At 39.0% G+C, this 6,528-nt stretch overlaps 1 non-coding gene across 1 annotated transcript; it reads left to right on the forward strand.

Moving 5' to 3' along the window:
- Positions 1-3,380: 3,380 nt before the first annotated feature.
- LOC141715818 (small nucleolar RNA R71) lies at positions 3,381-3,487 on the forward strand. The gene has a single exon (XR_012572567.1). It is a non-coding gene; the product is annotated as a small nucleolar RNA R71 (small nucleolar RNA).
- The last annotated feature ends 3,041 nt before the right edge of the window (positions 3,488-6,528 follow it).

Consider the following 6,528-nt stretch of genomic DNA (forward strand, 5'->3'; position numbering starts at 1 on the left):
CAGCTGCTCGTCGGGGAAAGACTCATTTATCAATTTCCTATCCAATGAAGTAGCATTAGAATTCTCTAAACGCGAGAAATGATCAGCAACTTGATTTTCAGTTCCTTTCCTGTCCTTGATCTCTAGTTCAAATTCTTGGAGCAAAAGAACCCATCGAATCAATCTAGGCTTCGAGTCCTTCTTTGAGACAAGATATCGAATTGCAGCGTGATCAGTGAAAACTGTTACCTTAGTCCCAAGTAGATAAGATTGAAATTTCTCAAAACCATAGACAATAGCCAAAAGTTCTTTCTCCGTAGTAGTGTAATTCAGTTAAGCACCATTTAGAGTCTTACTAGCATAGTAGACCACATGAAATATATTATTCTTCCTCTGCCCAAGAACTGCTCTAAATACATAGTCGCTTGCATCGCACATCATCTCAAAAGGCTTATTCCAATCAGGTGTAGTTATGATAGGTGCCGTAATTAGACCCTTCTTCAATATCTCAAAAGCTGCAAGACACTCGTCATCGAACTTGAAAGGAACACCTTTCTCTAACAAATTGCACAAAGGCTTTGAAATTTTCGAGAAATCTTTGATGAAACGCCTGTAGAAACCCGCATGACCAAGAAAACTGCGAATACCTTTAACCGAAATAGGTGGAGGAAGATTCTCAATAACCCCCACCTTGACCTTATCCACCTCAAAACCCTTACTAGAAACCTTATGCCCGAGAATGATGCCCTATCGCACCATAAAGTGACATTTTTCCCAATTGAGAAGCAGATTGGTCTCAACACACCTCTTGAGAACATGTCCAAGATTTTGCAAGCATTCATCAAAAGAATCGCCAAAGACTGAGAAGTCATCCATGAACACTTCCACGTTCTGGCCAATCATGTCAGAAAAAATGGCCATCATATTTTGCTGAAACGTGGATGGTGCACCACACAGACCAAAAGAAACTCGTCTGAAGGCGAAAGTACCAAATGGACAAGTGAAGGTAGTTTTCTCCTGATTTTCTTGAGCGATACAAATCTGATTGTAACCCGAATAGCCATCCAAAAGACAATAATACTCATGACCGGCCAACCTGTCAAGCATCTGATCAATGAAGGGCAAAGGGAAGTGATCCTTCCTAGTGGCTTTGTTTAGCTTCCTGTAGTCCATGCAAACTCTCCACCCCATAAATGTCCTTGTAGGAATAAGCTCATTCTTCTCATTTGCTACCACAGTAATTCCACCTTTCTTTGGTACACATTGAACCGGGCTTACCCATGAACTGTCAGAGATAGGGTAGATGATCATTGTATCTAGCCACTTAAGAATTTCCTTCTTTACTACTTCCTTCATGATAGGATTAAGTCTTCTTTGTTGTTCGACCGTAGGTTTGCTACCTTCTTCTAGCAGAATTTTATGCATACAGTAAGAAGGGCTGATTCCCTTGATATCTGCTATAGTCCATCCAATTTCCGACTTGAACTCTCTTAGAATCCTCAAAAGTTTTTCCTCATCACTACCTGAAAGGTCATATGCAATAATAACAGGAAGAGTAGATGCATCACCTTAAAACACATACCTCAAATGTTCAGGTAAAGGCTTAAGCTCGAGAGTGGGAGCTTCCTCAATAGAAGGCTTGAGGTGTTTAGGAGCTTTATCCAATTCCTCCATTCCAAGAGATTCAAAAGGCATAAATATTGCAATAATTCTTCACCTTCGTCATCTTCACTATTTGAATTCCCCAATAAGGCTTTTTCTAAGGCATCAGCCCTTAGCAATTGATCAAGTTCTGATGTGACCACCGAATCAACCAACTCCACTTTTAAGCACTCCTCATTATCAGTAGGAAATTTTAGAGCATTGAATACATTAAAATTAACATCATGATCCAGAACTCGCATGGTGAGCTCACCTTTCTGCACATCTTTCAAGGTTCGGCCAATCGCCAAGAAAGGTCTTCCCAAGATTATGGGAATCTTCTTATCCTCCTCGAAATCAAGAATTACAAAATCAGCAGGAAAGATGAGTTTATCAACCTTGACCAAGACATCCTCCAAAATACCTTGCGGGTATGTAATAGAACGGTCAGCCAGCTACAAGGTCATATAAGTTGGTTTGGGATCAGGTAAGTCCAGCTGCTTGAAAATTGACAAAGGCATCATATTGATGCTAGCTCCCAAATCACATAAGCATCTATCAAAAGACACTTTTCCAATAGTACATGGAATGGTGAAGCTTCATGGATCTTTAAGCTTCGGAGGTAACTTCTGTTGAAGCACAGCACTGCATTCCTCCGTGAGAGCGACAATCTTTAAATCATCTAGCTTCACTTTCCGGGAGAGAATACCTTTCATAAACTTTGCATAACTAGGCATCTGCTCGAGAGCCTCGGAGAAAGGTATGTTGATATGAAGTTTCTTGAACACCTCCAGAAACTTCTCAAATTGTTTGTCCAGCTTTTTCTTCTGCAGTCGCTTAGGAAAAAGCGGTGGAGGATAGATCTGTTTCTCCCCTATATTACCCTCAGGCGGAGTGTTCTCAACAGTAGTCTTCCTTGGTTCCACTTTTTCATCTTGCTTCCTTGCTTCTTTCTCAGCCCCAGCTTCTTCAGTTAACACTTGAGTTTGTTCGGGATTTGTAACCTTTCCAGACCTTAAAGTGATTTCTTTTACCTGCTCCTTAGCTTCCCTCTTTCCTGGAACTTCAGTAGGCAATGTACCAGGTTGACGATTTAGCAAGGCATTGGCAATTTGCCCAATTTAATTTTCCAAGGTCTTGATAGAAACAGCTTGACTCTTGCACATAAGCTTCAAATCCTCCAATTCGGATTTTTCATTAGCTTATTGTAGCTGGAGTTGTTGTCTTGGTGCATACTGCGGTTGCTGAAAACCAGGGGGTTGTACTGCTTAGATGGATATTGCTGATAAGACTGTTGAACCGTATTCTGAGCGTTGCTCCAACTGAAATTCGGATGATTGCGGTTGTTAGGATTATAGGTGGCTTGCACAGGTTGCTGCGATCGCTGGAAGTTGCTCACAAACTGAGCTGATTCACTAGAAATTGTGCACTGATCAGTCTCGTGGGCTCCAAAACATAGCTCGCAGACACTAGTGATTTGATTAACTCCATAATTCGCCAAAGTGTCCACCTTCATCGTCAAAGCCTTTAGTTGGGCAGCGATAGCAGTTGCTGCGTCCAACTCCAGAATTCCTGCTACTTTTTCCTGAGTCAGTCTCTGGGAAGGATTCTGGTACTCATTAGCAGCCATCAGTTCAATAAGGTCATAAGCTTCATCATAGCTCTTAGCCCACAAGGCTCCTCCTGATGCTGTATCAAGCATTGGTCTAGAAGTAGGACCTAATCCATTATAGAAACAGTTGATAATCATCCAATCAGGCATGCTATGGTGTGGGCACTTCCTTAGCATCTCCTTATATCGATCAAAAGCCTCACACAGAGATTCTCCAGTTTATTGAGCAAACTGAGTAAGAGCATTCCTGATTGCGGCAGTCTTCACCATGGGGAAGAATTTAGTGAGAAATTTTTGAGTAAGATATTCCCAAGTGGTGATAGACCCTGCTGGTAGAGAGTGTAACCAGCACTTAGCCTTGTCCCTCAGAGAGAATGGGAAGAGACGTAGTTTGATAGCATCTTCAGTCACATCATTGAACTTGAAAGTGTCACAGATCTCGATAAAATCCCTGATGTGCATCTGGATCGTGCTTGACTTGATCTCAAAAGTGTTAGCCCTGATGGATGGTCTGATGATGCTAGACTAAATATCATTAATCTTAGGCTTAGAATAGTCCATCAAAGCCTTCAGATTTTCTGCTTGATCACCCATAGCTACTACAATTGGCTCTTCAACTTTCTCTTCTTCCTCTAATTTCTCTTTATCCTCAAAAACTTCCCTACGAACCACCACAAGTTCTTCCTCGGCTTTATCCAGTGTTCTCTTACAAGTATGCGAACGCATATGCATACACCCTCGCTAAATCACCTGAAATAAGACAAGGAAACAATTAAGTAACAATGTCCGAGTCAATGAAATTTAACGACCACTGATGGAAAGCACATAAACTAATAATTAACACTATAGTCCCCGACAGCGGCGCCAAAAACTTGTTAGTCGCTAAACACGCACTAAATTACACACAAGTATACGCGTTCGCAAGTAGTATAAGATATAAATCAGATTCGTTCCCACAGAGACTGTATTGGTTAACGAAATAATTCACGCACCTAAGCAACAATGTATGGTTATTATTCAATGCTAAGACGATTACAAATTGAGATTGTTTATAACTAAGAATTACGCTAACAATTATAACTACGAGAATAAGATTGACTGAATTAATATTTATGACAAACATGGGATTCTATCTTCATTAAATACTTCATTCAATAGTCTTATTGTTCTTAACCTTAGCATGCAATGGTGATGATACTAAGCAGACAACACAAAACTGATAAACGCCAACTTTCGTTGCACGAGTACCATTCTACCAGACATCCACAAAAGAGATTGAAGCTGAATAGGCACCAATTATATTGAGACTCAATATGTCTATAGAAGTTGACAACATAACGGTTTAAGCACAAGTTATCTATCTTGATTACATAAGGCAAGTAAAATGGTTAAAATTACCTGCGAATCATGCATAACAAATACATGAACCTATGCTAGTATGGCAAGTTCTAAATCCTTAAATTCACTTTTGCTTCATTAAGAATTAACACATTATATTATAAGTTTGCGACGCTCATAAGACGAATATGCACAACCAATACTAGGATATCATACAATCACCACATACTAAGGTATCAAATAATTTAACTAAAGAAATCCATAAATAAATCCGTTAGAACCCCACGATAACGATTAGCCCATAATCGGACTCATCATCAACATGGATTCCGATGAAAGCATGATATAGCAAACGTAGTCTTTATACGAATAAATAAAACCAAGTACAAGCAAGAGTATAGGTTCAACAAAACAAGAAACAAGCATCTAAGATTACAACTCAAAATAAAGATTCACAAGAATAAAATTAGATCGTCTTCGCCTTTGTTGAACTGTGCTCTAGGTCTTTTGTCGTCTTCTCCTTGTACTCTGGTAAGTCTCCTTATAAAAAAACGACTTTAAGTTATCAATATATAGCAGTTCAATCATCCCAGAAGTCCAGAAAATAGAATTGTAATAGAATCAGGATTTTGTTTATCCCGACCCAGCGCGGCCGCGCGCTTCACCAGCGCGGGCGCGTTGACTTCCTGTACCCCGGTGCGCCCGCGGACTTCTGCCAAAAACACTTCTTTTCTTTCTCTTTATTCTTGCAGCTTCGAGCCGGCTTCAACGAGCTTTTATTCCAACACCACCTAGACATCATATTAGCATCAAAACAATGCTAATTTATCTGATTCATAAATTAATGCCTGAAATGTAAAAACACTTGAAAATACGTTAAAATACAAATAACTTGAGTACAAATACACCAATTCAAGGCTTATTAGAGCATAAATAAGTGTCATAAATGTCACTCAACAGCTTTCAACTAAGCCAAGAACAGAACTGGGTACAAAGTTATGCAATCCCAAGATTAGTAGTCGCAATCTCTTGAGATTATTTGAAATTTAGATATAGTTGATTACAAGATAAAGGCAAGCTAGGAATAAGTTGAGCGAACTCCTTATGAATGGGAAAATATCAGGAAATAATCTTTAGCAAACCATATCCATGGACTTGAGAATCATAATTGATAACACAAATATGCATGAATTATTGACACATCTGAGAAGTTCCACACCCACTACAAGAAATTTGCAATCAGAAAATGCATGACAAACAACGGTTAGAAAAAAAACCGTCATCCTAAAAAATCATACAACGGTGAATTGATTTTACAGAAAAAACAGTTGTGTGAGCTCCATAACGAACAACGGATATTCATCTTTTTTAAACTGTTGTACAAGTTGTATCCTCTCATCGAGTCAGACAACAGTTTTTTAAATATAGTGTTGTTGTAGATCTTTAACACAACTATTACAAACCGTTGTTACAATGTTAAAGTATAGGGATATAAGACAACGGTTTTGACATTACATTGTGTAATTGAGACAACAGTTTTTTAGAAGGGTTGTCCTCTAAACCATCAAACAACGGAATGAAACTGTTGTCTGAGGAATTTCAATGGGTACTACGTATTGAGGTGGCAGCACGTGATAGGTGGTAAATCATTCACAAGGATTGCTGACGTGGCGAAATGAGAGCCCTTCATTGATATGAGATTTGATATTGGCCGTTAGATCGAAAAATAGCCGAATTCTTATACAACGGTTTTATGTTAAAACAAAAGTGTTGTCTTAGTTGGTCTCATACAAGCTTTTAGATATTACGTTGTGTAATTCACACAACAGTTTTTACAAGGGTTGTCTTAGAAAACTTCATACAACGGAACAAAACAGTTGTCTGAAATAGTTATTTTATAATTTCAATGGGCACCACCTGATGAGGTGGCACCCCATGATTGGTTGTAAACATTTTAC

Source organism: Apium graveolens, chromosome 3, assembly GCF_009905375.1.
Source record: "Apium graveolens cultivar Ventura chromosome 3, ASM990537v1, whole genome shotgun sequence".
Taxonomy (NCBI): Eukaryota; Viridiplantae; Streptophyta; class Magnoliopsida; order Apiales; family Apiaceae; genus Apium; species Apium graveolens.